Genomic DNA, 23,885 nt, shown 5'->3' with positions numbered 1-23,885 from the left:
GTATCTTTTCAAATTAGTGTCTTCTCCAGATATATGCCCAAGATTGCTGGAGCATATGGTAACTCGATTTTTAGCTTTTTAAGGAATTGCCATACTGTTTCATAGTGGCTGCACCAAATTACATTCCCACCAACAGTGTTGGAGGGCTCTCTTTTCTCCACACCCTCTCCAACATTTATTATTTGTAGACTTTTTAATGAAGCCATACCTCATTGTAGTTTTGATTTGCATTTCTCTGATAATTAGAGATACTGAGCATCTTTTCACGTACCCATTGGCCATCTGTATGTCTTCTTTGGAGAAATGTCTTCTTTGAAGGAATATAACTTTTTAAATCTCAAAGTTACATTCCACATTAAAACACGTATCATAGTCACTATTGTCTCATTGACTTTTCCTAGAATCTGTGACTAAGAATGATTGTGTTTTAGGTCTGGAAAGGACCAAGAGAATCTATCAACCCATTTTTTTTCCTGAATGAAAGAAGTCAAGTGGTAAGGTTCTATAGATCTCCCAACTTTCCAGCTATTAGCTCTTATATTCCCTGACACATAAACCCTGATGGTATTGGCAAAAATAAAACATGGCAAAGTTTGACTCTGAGGACTTTAGAAAGTGCTTCGAAGGATCACTATTTATCAGCTTATTTGCTGACTTATCTTGGCTTGGCTAGAAGAGATATTTAACTGCTGAAGCACATAGCTGAGGCAATTGAAATTTATGATTTTTTTTTCAGGTCACCTTTAAAATAATTAAACTGGAGTTAATTATACATATATTTTATTCTACAGGTAATAAAGACAAAGTACGTGTTCTGTTCACTACACTTAGAAGCTACTTTTAGGTTCAAAATATTATATATACACCCAACTTAAAGCTTCCATTGCATTCAGGCTTGAACTAGGCAACTCTCCAAAATCTAGACTGAGTATGAAGGAAGCCACTGAATTTCACTATTACTAGCCTCTTCACTTCTTGAACAAAGCTAATCTGTCCACTTGATCTACATTCATCTTAACCTTAAGAAAAAACGTATTTCAGGAAGGAAAAAAATTGCTTCTTCCGGTAAAATTAAATTACCACAGCAATGACTATTCTCCTTTGTTACCTAGCTATTTTTTTTTTCCTGTGACTAAATTAAACCCTTAGCTAAGTGTAATATTTTCAGAAAACTGTCACCTCTGGTTCTTTCCCCAAACAACTAAACTTTTCTTTGTTATTGTTGCTTTTAATTTTCACTCATTCTTGTCTAGTTTTCTAAAACCACTTCAAAATTCTTCAAATTGATGCCACTCTAAAAAAAAACCTACTTAAGAGGTTATAATAAAGGTTCACTCTTCTACCTGAATCTTATTCTTGGACATTACATCTTTGGTTACTCTTTTCATTTAATAATTCACTGTATGACCCATGATGATTCTGCTACAATTATTAAAATGCTTGTGTCTGTGTGTTCATTTTATCGAAGAAAATTTTGCCTTTATTTTGGAGTTTGGTTTCATTTTATTATCATATTTTAAGGTTGAGATATTCTTCCATTATATAAATTTGGTATCTGATTAAGTTGAAGTGGTAACAGCAAGGGTAGATGTTGTGTCCAAGAGAGAATTTTAATAACAACAGAAATGTGAAGGTGGGAGAGAAATTATTAAATTAATAGAGTTAATAGTTCTCTGAAAGGCAAGTCAAATATTATTATTTTACCTACCCTTTGCCTCAGAATACCATGTTGCCTTCATTTCAACATGAGTTGAAAATGCCAGGATCATAACATGTTAATTAATTTTTCATAAGAGGAAGTATAAAGTTATTATTTTATTCTACTTAACAAGAAAACCCACAGTAACATTGATGAGAAAATAATTTCAATGTGAGTTTTCCATTTAAAATACATTGGTGCAGGTATAAAGGAATATTAGTGTTTGCTACCAAGTGTCTTAAAATATATTGCTCTGCTTTATAATTTGGGCATAAGTATGAAATTTTAAGTAGGAAAAGTTGAACTGACTAAGTATAAAATTTAAATGGTTAATTTAACACCATTGATAAATTCTTGGGCTTTAAATGTATTGTTCCTATTTAAATATTTGGTGTTCACCAGTAATTCTTTTCACATCATTTAAATTGCATTTGCTTCAAATTAAACTGATTTTTGGTTATTGTATCTTCAACATAGACAGCAACTGTAATTAAAAATTGGATTCCTTCATGAATCTGAATGCTATTATTATATTGACTAAATATTATATTATATTATGTTATTATTATATCTTCATTCCTTGCTCACCTTAAACCATTTATTGTTACAAACAAAAATATGAATTTCAGAAAAGCAGCTTTTAGTTCAATGAGGATAAGAGCTTTCAATGAAAAAATTCTGCCTAACACTATGATTTTATTTGCCTTAAGTCACTCTCCTTATTAGAAGTGTTCAAGAACAAGCTAAATGTCCATCATTCAGACTTTGAGAAATAAATACTCCTGAATGCAGGTCCAGTGCAAGGCTCTTAGTTCAATCCCTAGTATCTATAATTAAGCAGAATTAAAATCCCTTTAAATAATTATTACCTAGCCTCACTGTTTCAAATGTTCGAAAATTTTAATACATGTTTTCTGCATTGTCCCTTGCATTTATTGCCATGCTTTTGTTATACTTAAGCAAATTGTTATTAGCCTTCTAATAAGAGGCCTGGATACAAAGATGGGCAGGAATCCAAGGAGTTCTCCCAACCTGATTTACCTTCACTCTGAATATGACTTTTAAACTTCGATTAGGCTTCTCAAATATTAAAAAAAAGAAAGGAAAACGTGAAATGTTGCTATGAATTTAGCTTTTCTCTCAAATTTCAGACCTTTAAACTCTATTTTATCTAAGCTTTGTATTGCATTACCTGGTTTCAGAATAAACACGGAAGAATAATTACCCCAAATAAGATCAAACTCATAATTATAATCACCTACTGCTTATAACATTGCACATTATTCCTTAAGATGACACTGAAATAAATCTGTAAATGAACTTCTAACATTTCTATTGTTAATACACAGATTAAAAAAAGACATTATTGGCACTGGCAGTAATTATTCTGGGAAAGAAAGCGATAACCTTTAAAATGTCAAGCTGTTTAAACTTTTCAAATTTAAAAAACATACTGTTTGTGAGGTGCTGTCAGGAATATTTAACTAATGAGAACTTTTAGAATGTGCTGGCAGTAGGCTGACAAGCTCTAAGCCAGAGCAGAATCAAGGCAGCTTAGAACCTTGTAGCAATTATCTGTGTAAGTCATTTAACGGTCTTCCAAATGTCACGTTTACAGTAAGAATGGGAAGAGAAGCCTTAACGAGATACAGGGTGCCTGCGTTAGAGGACTCCAAATTGCGACCGCCATTAGGTAAGTGGTGGTACCTATCACCGAACCAGAATTATGAAACTTTTAGAGATTCTGCAGTGGACCCTCAAAATATCTTTATCTTCAAACACCATGAGTCCTTGCCTAGCATGTAAATTGCTTGGTACTGAATCGTATCTGGGTATCACTTTTTGTTTTCCATTTTCAAAAGCATTTTGATGTTGCACAAGTCAATGAACAGCTGAACTGAAATGAACACAAACTGTCACTTCAAGACTCCATCTCCATGGTGAATAATGAAGCTGGAATAAAAAAGGAAACAAAGCATATTTCCTGTCAGTTAGCTGTCAGGGTGTTTATTTGTTTCTTTAAGCAAAGTACTCAGATAATAGCAGCAGAAACCGATTTTCACTTACAATGTTTAATAAAATATTTGGGTGAACTGAAGGTATTTTCTGTTTATCTGCCAGGTATTTCCAAAATAAAGTTCTTTCATGATTTTAAAGAAGTTGGAAAATCTTTTCTTCAAATTGTCCTATTCATAGCAAAAGGTAAATAAGTTAAATCTATAATAAAAAATAAACTAAATGAATAAAATAAACTTGAAAGAAATAAAAGATCCTAACTTGTGCTTTTCTGCCCTTGTGCTTTAGGCCAGTTATGTCTGATGTAAATGAAAGCAAACTTGTATTGTTTGACCTAAAATATCTTTTAATCATTTGTTTTAACTGGCTTCAGACCTGGTATGGACATACATGAATGAGACCACATGATTTATGTAAGCACTCTTGCCATGCTGAATGAAAAATCAGGACTGAAGTTCACCTAGCCTTAGAGATATTTCCATGACAAAGTTCAGCGAAATGAATGACTCAAATCATGCCACTTGGAGCCACTATTCATTTATAAAATTCTTTTACAGTCTAAGGATCTAAGAGTACAAATTATGAACAGGAAAACCGATGAGGTAATGCATTTTAGGTAGTAGAGGTGCTTTCCTTGTAATTTACAGCCAGATCCACTATAACAGCTAGTCTACCCTTAGGATGCATGCTTACAGAGAGTGAGGACCTTTATGCCAGTTTGCAGATACAGATACTGAGTTCTGTTGTGATTCCTCAATCTGATGACATTTGGCTCTTGCACTGTGTATTCAATATTCCCTTTCTGCACCTCCTCAGTATACGTTGAGTTCTAAAATGTGCTCCTGTTAATTCTAATTCTTGTCCTTATTAAACGTAAAATGTAAATTTTTTTGTGTGTCATGGTCACTCAACTTCTTCCTCCATTTCCTTACACAACAGTGCCTTTCCCTTCCTTTTCTTTTCTGCTACTTCTTCAGTTTCTACCAAGATTTAACGTGGCTATTGGATTACCCTTCCTAGTCTTCTGAATTTTGCCCTAATTTCAGTTTTAAATCACAAGGGATATAAAGTTTACTTCTCTACATTCAAACGTGATATGACTAGCACACGTAATACTTGATGTAAACTTACTTCTGGAGATCATTCTTAGGAATGTCCCAGAAGAAGTTTGCAAGTAGCATGAATATCATTGGAGATTTCAAAAGAAATATAGAATATATAGTTTATACCTTTAGTTTTGATTTAAATTAGCGTTGTGTTTGCACCCTGTAAATACTTGGTTTTCTAAGGAGCAGGCTTCCTTATTGAAATGGTAGTTTAGAAATAAACTATTTATAGGGGTCTAAAATAGTCATGGTTGTTATTCTTATCAAGTCAGAATCTTAAAACAGTTTTCCTTTAATTAAAAAAAAAACTTGTTATTCTGGAAAAACACTTATTTTTTCCATCCATTACATAAAAATAGAATTTCAAAGAAGTATGTAGTTTGAGATCCTATTCTCTTTAATAGGAATGATGCCTCTTATTTTCTCAAAAAAAAAAAAAAAAAACCAACAAACAAAGCACAAACAGGCTGGCAAGAAAAGAAGCAATACCATCAACTCACCCCTCTGGTCTGAAGGATCTTAGGAATTAAGGATTACTCTGATTGTATAGAAAGAGTACATAAATCTAATCAAATACTTGCTGGCTGCTTATATGACATTTTGATGGGTAAATTGTACACTAAGATATTAAATACTCTGAGAAGCCCTGTAGTAAAAACAAACAAACACACAAAAGCCAATGAAAGTAAAATCTACACTCTTTCTCAAAATTATTTCTCAAATAAACATTCTACATGTTATTTTTCACAAAATTATTAATACTCCATAAAACACTCATAAAATAAAAATAAATCCCAAGTTCTAGGGTCAGAGTACATTGATTTAAAGAAAAAAAACTTATCTCAAAAGTTATTAGTTTGAGTCTTAGCCAGCAACTTAAATATCTTTGAACTTTAATATGCTTATTTTCAAAATGAGTATCATGCAAATGATACCTAGCTAACATGGTAAATGTAAAGATTAAACAAGTATACACAGTTAATTACAAACCATCAGGCACTAAGCAATTGATTAGAATAGGGAAATATTGTAATTTTAAAAACTTTAGTTTTGGAATCCAACAGACATCTTCAAAACCTCACTTTGCCATTTACTATCTAAGTGCATTTTGCAAATGTCTTCCATTCAGGAACCTAACTTTTCTCATCTGTAAAGTGAGGTTAATAATACTTAACTTGCACTGGAAGAAATGGGAATAAAAGATTAGAAATCCTACAATACAGTTATTTTCCAATATATAATGATAATTTAATTTGGAATTTTATTTTCAAAATCTGTGTTATTTGTTGTGAATATGGTATAAAGAGTATAGAAAAGTGAGAAATTCCTGTATTATGAGAAACCTGGTAAAAAGAAAATATTTATTTTTTCACAATAAAAAACTAAGTTACTAGTGGTTTCTGTGTTTTTCAAGAAAAATGATAAAAAGGACAGTACTAAAAGTGGCAAGCCATTCTGTTTTTACCAGATCATTAACAATGAAGATAATTATGATAAAATGATGGTAAGTTTAGTAGTTTAAACTATGCATCATGCTGTGATAAAAATTTCACATTCAATAGCTAATTAACTTCTTGAAACGGCTCTATGGCATGGGTATTATTATCTTTCCTTTAAAGTACTAGGATATATAAACGTGGTAGTCAACAGAATTTTTCATCAAATATTTGCAATACTTTTCCATCTGAGCATAGGTTAGGGGGCCTTCCTGGCACCATCATTGTTGGTTGGAATCATGTGACCAACGGTGGTCAAAGAGTTTTGATTGTAAGTCAAAAATTTAATTGCCAGTTCAAAATCTTCCAAAAACTCTCTTTGGCTTCTGGAAAAGCTGCAGATGATATACAATTCTGGCTGACAATCAGTTTTTCTCATTAGTGAGTGACTGAAATGATCAGTTTCAATTAACATTCGTGCTCCCTAGATAAATTTCATTGGCCATGCAGCACGAGTGAAAAAATAAATTTCTCTTATTTTAAGATTGGGGGGTGTTTCCTACCACAACATAAATTAGCCTATCCTGATTAATGTATCAGAAATATGTTATACTCGTGTATCTAGTTAACAGTTATATGAAAGATCTAGTATTTGAACTGTTCTCTGATACCAGGGCCCTTGTTTGTAATCCCACACTTGGTTGTTCTTCCCCAAATGTGGTAAGTATGTATGGGATAAATCTAAGAATTATGAGAGGATATTATCTAATGACACAGGGACTGAATTAATAGCACCCATTGTTACAAGGGTTACTCTTAAAGCAGGTTTACTGAGGATTTTTTGTGAAGATTAATGATCAGTCTGATAAAAGAATGCAACAGCAACCCAAAGAAGTACAAGAAAAAAATCTGTAGGTTAGAGATGCATATTCCATTAAATTAAAATGATGTCCCAATGTCTGGTGTTGTTAAGGGCCAGCTCAATTTCATCTCTGTTTCATGGAGTCATGTTAATTTTCACACTTCAAGCAGAGTTTCTGTGTGAAGAGTTAAGGGCATGATAGAAGGAAGAAAAGCCCTGTGATGCCCTCTACTTCTTGGTTCCTTAAACATGTGCTTACTTTGCTTAATGGTTAATCCAGGACAGCTCTGTTGATCTGCCTTTTCTAAAAATTAAAAAAAAAAAAAAAAAAAAAGAAAAAGAAAAAAAAGAACACTAACGAGCTCATCTATGAGAGAAACAGACTCGCAGACATAGTAAACAATCTTACGGTTATTGGGGAAGGAGAGTGGGAAGGGATAAATTTGGGAGTTTGAGATTTGCTAATGTTAACCACTGTATGTATGTAAGTAGATTAAAAAAAATCAAACTTCTTCTGCATAGCACAGGGAACTATATTCAATATCTTGTAATAACTTTTAATGAAAAAGAATATGAAAATGTACACATGTATGTATATGCATGATTGGGACCTTATGCTGCACACCAGAAATTGACACATTGTAACTGACTATACTTAAAAACTGTTAGAAAAAAAATCCTATACTATATAGTATTTTGGGGTATGACTTCTAGAAATGTGTTTAATTATGATTTTTTATTTGATGTAGTTCTGTTAAATTTTTTAATCTGTTTTTTAAATTGAAGTATAGGTGGTTTACAATATTTTATTATTTTCAGATATACAACATAGTGATTCAATATTTTTACAGGTTATATCCCATTTAAAGTTATTACAAAGTTATGGCTATATTTCCTTGTGCTATACAATATGTCCTTGTTGTTTATTTATTTTGTACTTAGTAGTTTGTATCTCCTTATCTCGTACTATTTCTCCCCTCCCCGCCTTTCCTTTGCACACTGGTAACCAGATTGTTCTCTGTATCTGTGACTCTGTTTCTGTTTTATTATATACATTTGTTTGCTTTGTATTTTGATTCCACATGTAAGTGCTAACATATAGTGTTTGTCTTCCTCTTTCTGACTTATTTTGTAATTTCTTCTTTGAACCATAAAATCATTTTTCTATATATTGTTGTGTTCCACATATATTCTTTGTATTACTTGTTTCTGAAATAATTTCATTAGAGTTGGAGAACATAGCATATAAAAGCACATTCTTTTGATTCATTAAGAATTGTTTCATCCTGGAGAAAAAGGCAGAAACTTTTGTTGAACATTTTTTATGCATTTGAAATTAACACATATTATGCCTTTCTTATTTTTTTCTCTAATTGTTAGTTAAAGCAAGATGATTTCTAGTGCTGTTCAAATCTTCCATATAATTGTATTTTTTGGTCTAGTTTTTCTAAAAATTTCTAAGGGAGGAGTATTAAATTCTCCAATCATGATTTTTTGATTTGTCTATTTTTTTAATCTAATCCTGTTAATTTTTACTTCATTTAATGTTAAGCTGTTGGTAGAGGTGTGCATATTTAGGATTCTATGATTCCTACTGAATTGACACTTTCATCATTATAAAATTCCCTTTTATGTATTTATTAATCCAACTTCCTTCTATTAACACTTTGCATGTACATATTTTTCATTCTTTTGCTTTTAACCTGTCCTCGTATGTATATATATCTATATATAAATATACATATATTATTGATTCTTCCTTTTACACTTTTATGAATATATTTGCCTTAAATTTGAGTTTTTATTAGATTATTATTTAAAATAATTAGACATATATTTGTAATTATTTAATTCTACCTCATTACTATTTTTAATATTTATCCTGTTTTTATTCTCTTATTCCTATTTCCAGCTTTTATTTGAGCTAATCAAACATTTTGACATTCTATTTTATTTTCTCTACCAGCTTTATAATTGTACATTTTTTTGTATTTTTTAGTGATAACTTTGGAAATGATGTGATCATCTTTAAATGACCACAATTTACCTAGTCTTATTTTACTACTCAGTGTAAAATATGAGAAGCTTATAAAAGTATATTTACATTTATCCCACACTATCTATAGCATAATTCTTGCATATTTTACTTCTACATGTTATAGACTCCATAAAGAACAATGTTTTTGCCTTAAAAACAGTTGTCTTTTAAAGAAATCAGAAGGAAAAAAAACAGTATTATATAGACACATATTTACAGTTCCTGAGGACTGTTTATTCTTTCCTATATATCTAAATTCACATTTAATATTTTCCTTTAGTTTGATTACCTTGTTTCACAATTTTGTAATGTAGCTCTTCTGACTATGAATTCTTTTAGTATTTATCTAGTAATATATTTACTTCACTGTCATTTTTAAAGGCTATTTTTTCTGGGTACAAAATTCTAGGTGATAATCTCATATATGTATATACATATTTTTTGTATTTTTCTAGTGATTTCTTTGGAAATGATGAGATCATCTTTAAAGGACCACTATATATATATATCTACAGAGAGAGAGAAAGTCTCAAATATTATATTAGTAGGAAGGCAAGTCCTATCCCACTTACTCCAACATGGTCAGAGGTTTCAAAGACTTCGGGATATCCTTAAAGTTGCCACAGGAAAGGGTGCATATGAATGAATTTGCAGAAAATCTTATTGATAGAAATTGTAATGTGACTGACTCCACCTGGAATTATGCATTTATGACAGTCTTCTGCGGACTCTGAATTATTGGGGCTAATATATTTAATTGTAAAATTCATTTAGTTCTCTAAAAAGAAATGTATCAGAAGGAGGAGGAGGGGGAGGAGGAGGAGGAGGAAGGGCTCTGAAATGCTTGGGATTTGAAAGCTGATTGACAGAAAAGTCTTCAGGTTATAATAACACAGAAACCTGACAGCATAGACATATTTTTAAGTATTGAAGGATCCTACTTATTTTATCAAAAGTAAAATTGAAATGAAAAATGGGTAAAGACAAATTTTCCTTGGAGAACCACTTCACTAAATTTAGTGTTTATTCAAGGTTTGATCCAGGATATTTTTAATATTAGCTGAACTCAGATTCCACTTCAGAGATCAAATTAACAAATAGGCCAACTGCATCAGTAATTAAATTACAACCTGGTGTCTACTTCCTCAGTTTAACAATTTCTTAATATAGATATGTGCCATAGGTGAAGAAAAATTAAATATAGATGACTAAAGACTTTTATTTTACTGCTATTTGTTTGCTTTTTAAATTTAACCCATCATAAATGTCCCTCCAGACTCCAAGCCTTCTGACGGACCATCAGTTGGCTGTCAAGCAGAGTTCATGTTACTGAAGCAGTGTGAATTATTACTATTTTTTTTTTATGTGAGGAAGAAGAAACACAAATGGAAAACAGCTGTCAGGCATAATTCAATTTATTATATTTAATGCAATAGACAGAGGCAGAATCTTATGAAATATTAATTCCACTGAAAATAGAAACACAGTCATGGACATTTTTCTCAGTTCCTGACAGCAGTAGGTTGGCCAAAAGAAAGCAGTGTGATCGACATGGGATTCTGTGTGTCAGCTGATCTCCACCTTGTCACAGGAAGGGTTCAAGAATGGTCACCTAACTGTGGGCAGTGGCGTCAGAAGAGGCTTCTTCTTTCCTAGAATTCAAACAAAATTATTTCTATGCAGTGTTGGATGAATCAGATATTTAAAACATTTAAGATACAATCATAGATCATTTACAAGATAAATTTAACAATTAATCTTAAAGAGTATCTGCTTTTTATGGTGGCTTTGGTCTGATCTGATCAACAAAGTAGTTGTTAATTCCATAATTAATTTTTATCCCAAATGAGACAATAGGTCCCCACTCTTACCAGGAAAACATGACCAGTTCTGATAAAGCTGTGAAATTAATACACTCTTCCACTCTGATAATGTCATTCTTAATTCTAAAGAATAAGACTATTTAGAGTACAATTTTACTTTTTACACCCCTATCTAAAATCTGTCCATGCTTTCTATATTTTAATAATTTAAAAAATAGTATTACGGCATGTAACATGAGACCTTACATGACCTGACTCTTGTCTATTTCTCCAGACTGATTCAAAATTTTCCACTTTCAACTCCTGTCTGTGAATTTTAGCTACTAGAATTTTCTTACATTACTCTTCCTCAGAATTTCTGCATTTACTTCACATCCTTCCCCATCTTTTCTAGTTCTATGACTTGTTTATTCATTCTTACTCTCTAAATTTCAAAATTTTAAGTCAAGCATCCTTTACTTCAGGGAGCATTCTCTAAACTCCTCCTGCTCTCCGTGACTGTTATTTGCTTTCTTACTTCTGTATTCTTTTACATAACAGTTACTATTTTAAAATTACATATATATCATGATTCTTTGATTAAAGTGTATATCTCTCGTTATACTCTGAGCTCCATAAGGCCTAAGGACAGTCTGTTTTGACTCATTTCTTTATTGACTGCCTAGCAAGTAACACGTTAATGTTTGTTGAATGAATAAATGAAGAGTTTTACTACTTTAAGAATCACAGATTAGCAGGAATATAAAAGGAATTCATTTTTAGGTCAGTACATCATCAGCAGAGTTAACACAAATATTTCCACTTAACCATCAGGCAACCCATGTGACACATATAAAGAATAAACATTTTAATTTGTGATGAATTTGGTCCTAGGTTTCATTCAGTTCTTGATTTATTTATAAAGTTATTTAGGTGTTTACACACACGCTCTTTCCCCACGAAAAATCTGCTACTTTATCTGCAGTGGAAAGTCCTCTGCAGTGTTCTTCTTTCATATCCTTCACAGATCCTACTCATGTTTGGGGTCACTTACAGACATGTAATAAATACTTGACTTATTAGATTGAAATAGATTTCACATCTCTACATTCTAATATCAGAAACAAATCAGTAAATGCAGCTGAGAAAGGGCATCATAGATACACACGCTGATTACCTGCTTGCTTATAGACAGAGAAAAATAGTTTAGGACATTAAAATTTTTTAATTTTATCATTTAAATCCATTGTTTTGGCACTGTGGGGATACAGACATAGAAACAGTGTATCAAAACTGCCCTTTGCAGTGAACCCTCTGAACGTGGTGAGAGAGAGAAGGAAATGGGAAGGGAGCGTCATTTTCAGCCTGTTAGTTAATAATCTATGATTTGATTTGTGGTTATTTGTTGGAAAAAAGTAATTCATGATAATCAGTAACCAGGCTTCAGAGGAACTTATGTGCTCTGTTTTAAGGGGTATGTGATGAGAAAATGCTATTCATATGATGAGAAGAAAAAATTGATTCTCTTTGCCTACAAGAGGAATTTTAAGGTGAACTGTTCATTTTGTGCAGTTTTAGGTGTCCGAGAGGAATAGAGAAACTAAAACTAAAATTGCATTATATGTATAACAAATGAGTGTATTAAATTAAACTATTTTCCTTTTTTCTTTATTCTGTAATTTATCAAATCATTTTTCACATGCATTTAGAAATTGTAACTTACAATAATTAAATAATCTACATTTTACATAATAAAAACCCTACTTAAAATTTCATGATAGTCAAAGTTCTATCATAGTAATTTTCTTTCAAAGAGAAGAAAGATTATTGTCAGTTACATTTTATTTTGTAGAAAATGAGAAAATTTAAAGTGCAATTATCTTTTCTTACATCCAAGTTAAACAACCATAGGTATTAAATTAATTGGACTAATAACTATATTTGAGAAATTACATTTTGAAGCCCATGAAATAAGTAGTGCTTTTGAAACTGGACTCAGTTTGCTGTCACAAAGGAAAAAAAATATTTTTTTCTAGATAGATAAGATTGTTTTATTTACTTTAAATTATTAGAGCAAAACATATTTTTCAACTCCCAAAGTTTATCTCTTATATGGTAATTGAATTACGTTTGTGACTAACATATATGTGTTAGGGTTCTCCAGAGAAATAGACCAATAATATACATACATATATATATACAAAGAGCTATTATGGGAATTGGCTCACACAAGTGTGGAGGCTGAGAAGTCCTACAATTTGCTGTCTTCAAGTTGGTGGTATAATTTAGTTTGAATCCTAAGGCCTGAGGACCAGGAGCACAGAGGTCCTAGGGCAGAAGATGAAGGTCCCAGCTCAAACAAAGAGAACAAGTTTGCATTTCTTCCATCTTTTTGTTGTAATCAGGCCCTTAAGGATTGGATAATGCCCACCCACCTTAGTGAGGGTGATCTTTACTCAGTCTAGAGATTCAAATGCTAATCTCTTCACAGACACACTGGGAAATAATGTTTTCCAGCATTCTGGGCATCTATTATCCCAGTCAAGCTGACACATAAATTCACCACCACAATGTGGTGCCAGGATAATACAATATGCGAAGTTGGAAGTGAGGAAGTGTTTGTTGATATCCTCCCCAGATGCTCCATTGTGTCATCAGATCCTTCCATGGGTAGCTAGGTTTGAATTTCAATTTAATTGAAATTCATTGACCATTCATGCAATTCTCATGTGGTTTCTTCTTTTCCTCACACCTACTCTACACAAAGAATTTTCTAGAAATCACTTATTCTATAATACGCATTCCCATCTCTTTTCTCTTTCTCCTTCTTGCTGTTCTAGAACATGATTTACATGCAAGGTCCTAAAATAACCCAACTGAATTCTGTTGATTGAATATAAACCTGGTGGACTGATAATTCCACTCTAAACTTAAGCCTTTCCATGAACAACTTATATTTGGATAAAAAATTTTAAATTGTCTCTGAGCCAGCTGTACCCTGAGACCTCTGAATTTACCCAGATATAAAGACACACTTTTCTGGAATCTTAGCATTGAGTTTTACTGCGTGGTCTCTGTGTGTAAATCTCTGTACACACCTGTGAGTCAGGAGTAGTGAATCCTTTTTTTCACAAACAGGAATCTCTTAGCTCATGCTCTTCCTTTTTTCTTCTTTTTTAAACTAGCCTTTATTTTCTAGAGAATTTTTAGATTCAAAGCAATATTGAGCAGAAAGTACAGTGTTCCCATATACTCCCTTCCCCCACACATGTAAATAGCTCCTCCATTATCAACATCCCTCCCAAGAGGTACCTTTGCTACAACTGATGAACCTACATTGACATATCTTTATCATCTAAAGTCCATAATTTTATTAGGGTTTACTCTTGATGTTGTACATTCTCCGAGTTTAGTCGAATGTATAACGAAACACATTCATTATTATAGTAACATACAGAGTGGTTTTTACTATCTTCAAATTCCTGTCTGCTTTGCCTGTTTATCCATCTCTCCATCTTACCCTCTGGTAACCACCGATCTTTTTATTATTTCCATAGTATTGCCTTTTCCAGGATGTCAGACTGGAGTCATACAATTTCAACTTAATTCCTTCTTAACACATATAATATTCCACATTTTCCTTGCACACTGTCTTCTTTAATAAGAAGAAATATGCACTTAAAATCACAATCACACCAGAGAAAGTATACAATAAAATCATTGTTGCAATTTTATGTTTCCAGGAAGTAATAGAGCTTTCAGCCTTTCAAAGACAGAATGCTTCTTTCTGTTTAACCATCCTAGACATTAATTAAGCAAACTTCATCACACAAATATGTCCATTTAGAATACAAGAGAATAAGACATCATTTGGTATAAGGTTATTGACATTTAGCAGATATTTGTAAAGCGCATATTAAATTTGAAATTCTAAAATAGGGAGTGCAAGATAGTCTCTTCATTTTTTTGTCTTGGAGAATGTTTCATGTCCTTTTCTCTTTTAAAAAATTAACCTTGCTTCTAGCTTTAAACTACGGAAAATATATCTATTCTCAAGGATGTTGTACCCATTAGAAATAAGTGCAATCTTTCTTCAGACTGGGAAATATAGATTGTTAACTCTTCCAGTGTTTTGCTAATCTTAGCACTTCCTATAGCAAGTAGTACAAATTGGGAATCTCTTTCCAATAAACATTTAAGTATCAAATTATTGAAAGATGAGTCTTTTGGTAAGTGTGATATAGAGTCAAGTGTTCATCTATTAAAAATATGTGAGCCATGTAATAACCCCAAAATTATGAACATTTGGATTTGAGTTGTGATTTTTTTACTTAAATTAGGTATTAATTCAAAATACTTCAACAAGTGGTGTTAATCACCCATTATAGATTTGCATGTGGAATAAGGCATGGACCCTGACCTAATGGATTTACAATCTAATAAGAAATAGGAAATATAAATAAATTACTATTAAAAAGTATATGCCACATAAAGTCTAGAATAATGTGTTACAAATGTTAAGGAGTGAAAAAAGTTATTTCGTTCATGCATGAAATACCATAATGATGCTCTGACACTAGAGACATTTTAAGTATTTTTCTCTTGATCTTTCAGATTTGTTTTATTTCCAATGTCCCTGTTTTTTCTTAATTTTCACAAAAAGCCATGCTTATTTGATTCAATTTTGGATATGAAGAATTTGACAAAACACATCCATTAATCACCATTCAGAAACATCTAAGCATAATTTCAAAATATAGTTTCAACACATATTCAATGTATGTTATTAATGAGATATCTTATATTCCTTTTTTGTACTGCCTTTGAAATTCAGTATGTATTTTGCATTTTAGATGATATTTACCCCAAAACACAGTGTTACTTTTTTTATGAAATCTATATCTGCAAAGTATTAAGACAGTAAATGATTTAAAATATATATACAGCTTTTATATTAACCCACGTGTTTACAATTTCTGGTGCCTTTTATTTCTCCCTTTGAATTTGAATCATCTTCTAGAGTCATTATCTTTTATATTAAAGGTCTTCCTTTAGTGTTTTTCTTAAGGAGGTCAACTAGTAATGAATTTTTTACGTCTATATTTATCTGGAAATGCATTTATTTCACCTTCAATTTATAAGGATATAGATTTTTTTGTTGGATAGAATTCTTGGTTCATAGAGTTTTTGTTTCTTTATTTAATTTTTTGCTTTTCATTTCAGAACCTTGAATATGTTATTTCATTGTCTTCTGGCTTCTTCTTTTGTTTAGAGAGTAAGTCAACTGCTAATTGTATTGATGTTCTTCTGTACAAAATGAGTCAATTTTTCTTTTATGTGATACAGTTTACACTGCATTCTCAAAATTGTATTTAGAAATAATGTGAGACCTAGAATGATGTTACATTTCTCAGGGGATTATTTTGCATTCTTTTCTCAGTTGCCCAGGTAGCATAGCACTGTGGATTAAGGTGACTCCAGAATAAGCTAACATTACTTTGATATCTTACAACACAAGTGTACTCCTAGGCTGCAGCGTTTTCTTCTACCCTCACCCCTTGGTCAGACTCAGACCTCAATTTTGTTGTCTTTAACCTGTGACAGATCATTGCTCATCCTTGGTCTTCTAGTCTTTGTTTCTGAAAGTCACCTAGCTCCCAAAGGTAAGCATTGGCTCCAAACTCTGCACTGATATTCCTGGCCTCAATGGGACAGTGGGCTCAATGACCTAACTTATCATTAGTAGACTCCTAGCTGTTACATTATTAGACATTTTTTGTCATGTAGTTTTAGCCATCTTAGTTTTAAGCAGTGCCTTTCTGTTTTTTATTTCATTTTTTTTTCTTTTTACTATTGAGATTGTGTGTTATCTGATGTGGACAGACATCTTGTTTATAATTCTACTAATAGTTATCAATACATTTGCAATAACTAAGTTTAACTTACATTTATCCAATGGTAACATCTAAGAAAAAGGTGATAAATAATGTCTGCCACAATGATTTTATCTGCTCTTAAGTTCCACCTTTTTTCCCACCATCTGAACTGTTTTAGTAATGAATTGTAGAAAATGCTATTATACAAACATTATCAAAGATATTTCTAGAGTTTTGCCTTCGATCTTGTTCTCCTGCCTACAACATTCCATTGCTCCATATGTTTAATCAGTCTATAAGTTTACTAGTAGTCCTTCCATATACTGACTTTCTTGTTTCAAATAAAAATCATGCAACTAAATATTACACATATAAAACCAGTTTTCACATGTGAAATCAATAGTGAGATATTCTCACACAGCCAGTGGGTGTGGAGAACAAACCATCCACATGACTCCTGAAAAATAAATCTGATTGTTAATGTGCTTAGCCAAACATACCGTATGTGTGAGCATCCACTCATACTGATTTAAAATGTTTTCAACTCAGCCAAGAGTTGTGAATATTCACATATATTATTAAATATTTTTCCAAGTTACACTTTTAATAATTGTGTGAAATTAAGGTATATCATTATTATAATTTATTTAACGATTATGTATGAGGCAAGACAGCAGAGTACCTGGGAATGTTGGCTCTGGGTTCTAATTGTCTGAAGTCTAAAAATTAGTAACTGTAAATTCTTGTGTAAGTAACATAAATTCCCTTTTCTTCTTGTGAGAATATCTACTTGATGGAATTGGGAGAATTAAACCAATTAATACATGTAAAGTTCATAGAGGAATGCCTGGTGCCTTACAAGTAATCATGTTAATGCTTTTCATGCTTTTGTTTCTCATTAAGTGTGTTGCTACCTGCAGTTTATCAAATCAGACTAGGTTCTATCAACTGATCACATCATTACATTATCTAGCAGACATTTCTTGAAATATCTAGCACTTGAATGGCATACTTTCCTTGTTTATAGTGCTTGTGTTGATTTCTTTCTTTATACACACACATACATAAATATAAAAAAAATACAAATTTGGCCATTACAGTGTGAAATATTGGGTGTGTAGTACTTCTGTCACCATCTCATCATCTCATCTGAAAGTCCGCAGTAGCCTTGCTTGCGTTTGAGTAGTTCATCATTAAAACAAAACACCCTCTTCATTTCCAATCATTCTTTCTCATCAGTAAATGAAATTTTTGGCTTTTAAATCAGTCATCTGACCTTCTCCTCCATCAACAGACATGTAGTTATTTAGAATTCTGCACAAATGTGACCTTACATGCGAATTTTTACTAAGGAATTTCTTTAAGAAGCTTTAGGCTTGAGTAGAATGCAGTGCACTGCACTGGTTTGAAGTGAGGAGATTCATTTACCCACACACAATTTGAACCTAATTTCAGGCAAAATATTAACTGCAGGATCCTCAGTTCCTATTAAAATTAAATTGCTTTTTTTTAAGCAAAGTGAGTTTAATAATATATAATACACATTAATGAAAAGGAGAAATGCATCTCATAAAAAGGAAAACATTAACAACTAGAAATCTTCTTACACTCAGGGATGAAATATCATCCTTTTTGAATGTTTTTACTGTCATATTATATCATTTCTTTTTTTTTAAACTTTTTTTTTATTAAATTATAGTCATTTTACAATGTTGTGCCAAATTCCAGTGTAGAGCACAATTTTTCAGTTATACATGAACATACATATATTCATTGTCACATTCTCTTTTGCTGTGACCCACCACAAGATCCTGTATATATTTCCCTGTGCTACACAGTACAATCTTGTTTATCTATTCTACATTTTGAAATCCCGTCCCTTCCCACCCCCCATCCCCCTGGCAACCACAAGTTTGTATTCTATGTCTATGAAAAATACGGAACGCTTCACGAATTTGCGTGTCATCCTTGCGCAGCGGCCATGCTAACTTCTCTGTATCGTTCGAATTTTAGTATATGTGCTGCCGAAGCGAGCACTATATCATTTCTTTTTATTCATTCATCCTTTCAGTAATTATTTATCATTGTTTATTAGGCACCTGCTGCGTGCAAGACACTCTACTAGGTACTGAGGCTACAAAGGGAACAAAACAATATCACTGTGCTCATGAGCTGACATATAATTGTAGCCTTTCGTTCAGAATTTCCCAAAGGGGTTTTGCTTCCTTCTAATTTATTCCTAGGCTGCGAATTTGGATGACTTTCTGATTCATTCTTTTTGACTTGCTAGTGTTTTTTTTTTTTATAGTCATAATGTTTTCCTCTGAAGTTATCATTTTATGATAAGAAAGGTTATATATTTAGATATTATCATTAGATTTCCCAGCCTAAAGCATCCATATCTTTCTTTGGAGGGGGTTAGTTCAAAGTTCTGTAAAATTCTTGTAGGTAATGGAGGTTGATTACTTGATTTTCAGTGGTATTTGATAAAATTGATCTGCAAATGCACATCATAAAATATATAGTGAGAATATTTGATAAGCCCCAAGTTAAAATTTCTCTATTACTAAATAGAATGATAACATGAGATTTTGTTTGAATACAGATAAATGGGATTTATGGGACATTTCAGTTATTCATTACAAGAGAACAAACTATTTAATATCAAGGATTCTTTTGCAATAGTGGATATTAGGTTAATATATGTAAAACTCAATATTCAGAAGATTTAAGATTAAAATGGGATGCCAAGTTCGGGGTCAGTCTTGAACTTGGAATGGATTCATAATCTTGTGTGTGATAAATGAATTATAAAAATCGGAAAATCTTCAGGGATAACCCCTGCCAAGTAATTTTACTAATGTACCTGGCATATCTAAGCTCAGAATTGTTACAGAAAATTCCTGCTTGAGAAAAGAACGTGTATCTCCAGATATAATATATCAAACCTAAAACATTCTAAAAGAAAGGTGGCAGAATTGATACAAATCATAACTAGTTTGCTATGATTTCTTGGAAATAAACTAAATAGAGATGGAGAATAAGGCAGGTAAATCATGTTATTTTTCTGAGTCTAACACAACTAGATGTGCAAACTTGAAAAAATTACTTAACATTTCAAGGCTACATGATTTACCTATTAAATAAGAATTGCGACTGGACAATTTCTATTACAAACTTCTACCACTAAAAATCTAAATATAGTCTTCTCTTGTTTTCTCAAGTTGTCTTCCAGCAGACGCAGCATAAATATCCCAGATTTACCTTTTAAAATGATCAAAATAATAATTACTCAAAATGAGTTTAATATAGAAGATAGCATTTAATACAAGAGATCTTAATAAAACACTTAAATCTGCCAGTTTTAGCCAACTGTAGTCTGCGCTTCAAATTCTATATACCTAATTTTTCTGAATGAGTATGGGTAGAGGTATTTCATGGCACATAATATAATTACATTACTTGACGTATTCATTAAATGATAATGGTAAGGAATTTATTAAATGTGCATATCACATCCAAAGATATACTTGGGCATGTTTCTGACATATGGTTGTCACTCCAAAAACAGCACCTTTAATGAACTGATAAACTGTTAACTAGGATGGAGTTTATCTTCTGTGTCAGGTATTCTGTGTTTTATTATTGAAGTACAGTTGATTTGCAATATTGTATTATTTTCAGGTATACAACATAGTGATTAAGTATTTACAATTATATTCCTTTTAAAGTTATTGCAAAATAATGGTTACATTTCCCTGTGCTGTATAATACGTCCTCCCTATCTTACCTTGCCCTCTCCACTCTCCCCGCTGGTAACCACTAGTTTGTCTTCTATATCTGTGAATCTATTGCTGTTCTGCTATATACAATCATTTGTATTATTTTTCAGATTCCACATATAAGTGATATTATATAGTATTTGTCTTTTTCTGTCTGACTTATTTCACTAAGCATAATACTCTCCAGGTTCATATATGTTGTTGCAAATGGCAGAATTTCATTCCTTTCAGGGCTGAGTAATATTCCATTGAATATATACACTACATCTTTATCCATTCATCTGTTGTTGGGCACTAAAGTTGCTTCCATATTTTGGCAATTGTAAATATTGCTGCTATGAACATTGGGACGCATATATCTTCTCAAATTGGTGGGTTTATTTTCTTTTGATATACACCCAGCAGTGGATTTGATGGATCAAATTATAGTTTTATTTTTAGTTTTTTGAGAAACCTCCATATTGTTTTTCATAGTAGTTGGCCCACTAACAGTGTGCAAGGGTTCCCTTTTTTCTACATCCTTGCCAACATTTGTTATTTCTGGTCTTTTGATGATAGATATTCTGACAGATATGAGGTGATATCAATTGTTGTTTTGATTTGCATTTCTCTGATAATCAGCAATACTGAGCATCTTTTCATGTGCCTGTTGGCCATATGTATGTCTTCTTTGGAGAAATGTCTATTTAGGTCTTCTGCCCATTTTTTTGATTGGGTTGTTGGTTTTTTAGGATATTGAGTTATATGAGCTGTATATATTTTGGATATTAACCCCTTATCAGTCATATCATTTGCAAATATTTTCTGTCAATTCAGTAGGTTGTCTTTTCATTTTGTTGATGGTTTCCTTCACTGTGCAAAAGCTTTTACATTTGAGTCCTGTTTGTTATTTCAAAAAATATTGGTACAATTTATGTCAAATTGGGGTCAGTCTATATGTTTTTCTAGGAGTTTAATCAATTCTTTAATCAATTCTGTAAGTCTTTGATCAATTTTGAGTTTATTTTTTATATGGTGTGAAAAAATGTTTTAATCTCATTCTTTACATGTAGTGGTTCAGTTTTCCTAGTACCACTGATTGAAGAGACTCTCTTTTCTCCACTGTGTATTCTTGCCTCTTTGGTCATAGATTAATTTACCATAGATACGTGGGTTTGTCATAAATGGCCTTGACTGTGTGGAAGTGCATTTTCTCTGCATGAACTATGATGAGAGGGTTTTTTTTATCATGAGCAGATGTTGAATTTTGTCAAGCACTTTTTCTGTGTCTGTTGAGATGATCATATGATTTTATTTTTCCTTTTTTTAATATGGTATATCACATCGATTGATTTGCAAATATTGAACTATCCTGCATTCCTGGAATAAATCCCACTTGGTTTGGGTTTATGGTTCTTCTAATATATTGTTGAATTCAATTTGCTAATCTTTTGTTGAGGATTTTTGCATCTGTATTTATCAGAGATATTGGCCTATAATTTGCTTTTTTGGAAGTGTGTTTGTCTGGTTTTGGTATCAGGATAATGCTGGGTTTGTAGACTAAATTTCAGAGTGTTCGCTCTTCAATTTTTTGGAGTAGTTTGAAAAGAATAGGTATCAGCTCTTCTTTATATGTTTGGTAAAATTCCCTTGTGAAGCTGTCCAGTCCTGGACTTCTGTTTGCTGGACTTTTTAAAATTACAAATTCAATTTCAATACTCTTAGTAGGTCTGTTTAGGTTGTCCAGTGCTTTGTGTTAAGTATTCTAAATACCCTCATAACTTTTATTCAAATTAAATTTGTGAACCATATAGATAAACGTGGTCAAAACCTCTGTCCAGGTTGTTTTTAATAGTAGATCTTGAAATGCTAATTGTAAGATTTTTCAGTGCTAACTTCATCATTTAGCCACATCTCGATTGGACAATAGAACTGATATCTTAATCAATTATCAAATACCCACTATACTCAATAATTGTTCTACGCTTGAAGAAGAGGAGCATTTGGGATGAAGGCTGATTTCCACCTTGAAAGGACTGGTTACTGGTCATTGGGAAATCTCAGAAGTAGACTTGCAGTAGTGTAGCACTATACTCTGCCCCTCCAAGGTATAAAAATGCGAGGGCAGAAACAATGAAGGAAAACACCTGGACTTACAATACCCATTTGCTCTACTCACTCACTTAAAAGTTATTTCAATGATCCTGTTTTGACACATGCTAATAAAACAAACAAACAAACAAACAAAAAACTACTGTTACTGCTATAAAGAGAATTAGCTTAGAAATATTCTCTTTTTTTTAGTCACTTACACCTAAATAATTGTAACTTAGACTTTAAGAACCACTCATATAATGATGACCTTTCCAACAATCTTGATCATTATGATTTTTTAAAAGACGTTATGTTTTTCATTGAACTTAGGCTTATTACTCTCAATACATTTAGACTTTAAAATCAACCAAAATTCTCTAATTATCAATAGTTGCTGACTAAAAGTTGTTGCATGATTAGTAATGTTAATCTGAAGTGAGTTTTCCTCATTGGAAGTGAGCAGAAAGTACACAATCAATGGACCAGGATGCAGGTCTAGTTCTACCATTAATAACCCTGTCTCATCTTGGAGCAATCATACTTCAATATTTTTTGAGCCTCATTTATTATTATTAGTATCAATGACTGACTCTCACTGTGGCCAAAATTTAGGACTTATTTTGAGACTTTTCTTTTCTTCACCCCTTATATTCAATACCTCGATGATCCTTGTTTGCTGTTACTCTGTTAGGTAGCTAGACTCCAAACACTATTTAATATCTACAGTATTAAAATCCCAGTCCAAGTAACCAGCACATCTCACCTGGTCTATTGCAGTCTTCCTCCAGCAGGTCTGCCTGCTCCTCTCTTCCCATTTTGTTCAAAATGTTGACGTTAATTTCAACCACTCTCACACAGTTCTTCCTGCCCTGGACATGCCCCGCTTGTTTCCATATCAGACCTTTCTCACTTGCTCTTACTTCTACTTGTAACGTTTTCCCAACCCCTCCACCATCTAGAAATCATTCCCTATCACATTATTTTCTTTTACTTTTATCAGATTCAGAAACCAGTATTATTAGAATAGCTGGAAATGCCACGTTAATGAGACAAGGGACATGTCTGTCCTTTCATACAAGAATGTAAGCTCCTCAAGGGCATAGCTCATTAATGTCTTTCACTCTACCTTTATTGCCAGAAAAGCTCCAAGCACTTAGGTTAAGACTCAGTCCCACCAACTAATAGCTGGAAACTT

The 23,885-nt window shown here is 32.3% G+C and overlaps 1 non-coding gene across 1 annotated transcript; it reads right to left on the bottom strand.

Annotated features, from left to right (window-relative positions):
- Positions 1-18,766: 18,766 nt before the first annotated feature.
- Positions 18,767-18,872, bottom strand: LOC116660552. Its single transcript, XR_004316149.1, has one exon. It is a non-coding gene; the product is annotated as a U6 spliceosomal RNA (small nuclear RNA).
- Positions 18,873-23,885: the final 5,013 nt, after the last annotated feature.

This window comes from Camelus ferus, chromosome 29 (genome assembly GCF_009834535.1).
Source record: "Camelus ferus isolate YT-003-E chromosome 29, BCGSAC_Cfer_1.0, whole genome shotgun sequence".
In the NCBI taxonomy this organism is placed as follows: Eukaryota; Metazoa; Chordata; class Mammalia; order Artiodactyla; family Camelidae; genus Camelus; species Camelus ferus.
The sequence above is the reverse complement of the archived record's forward strand: the minus strand, read 5'-3'. Positions and strand labels throughout refer to the sequence as shown.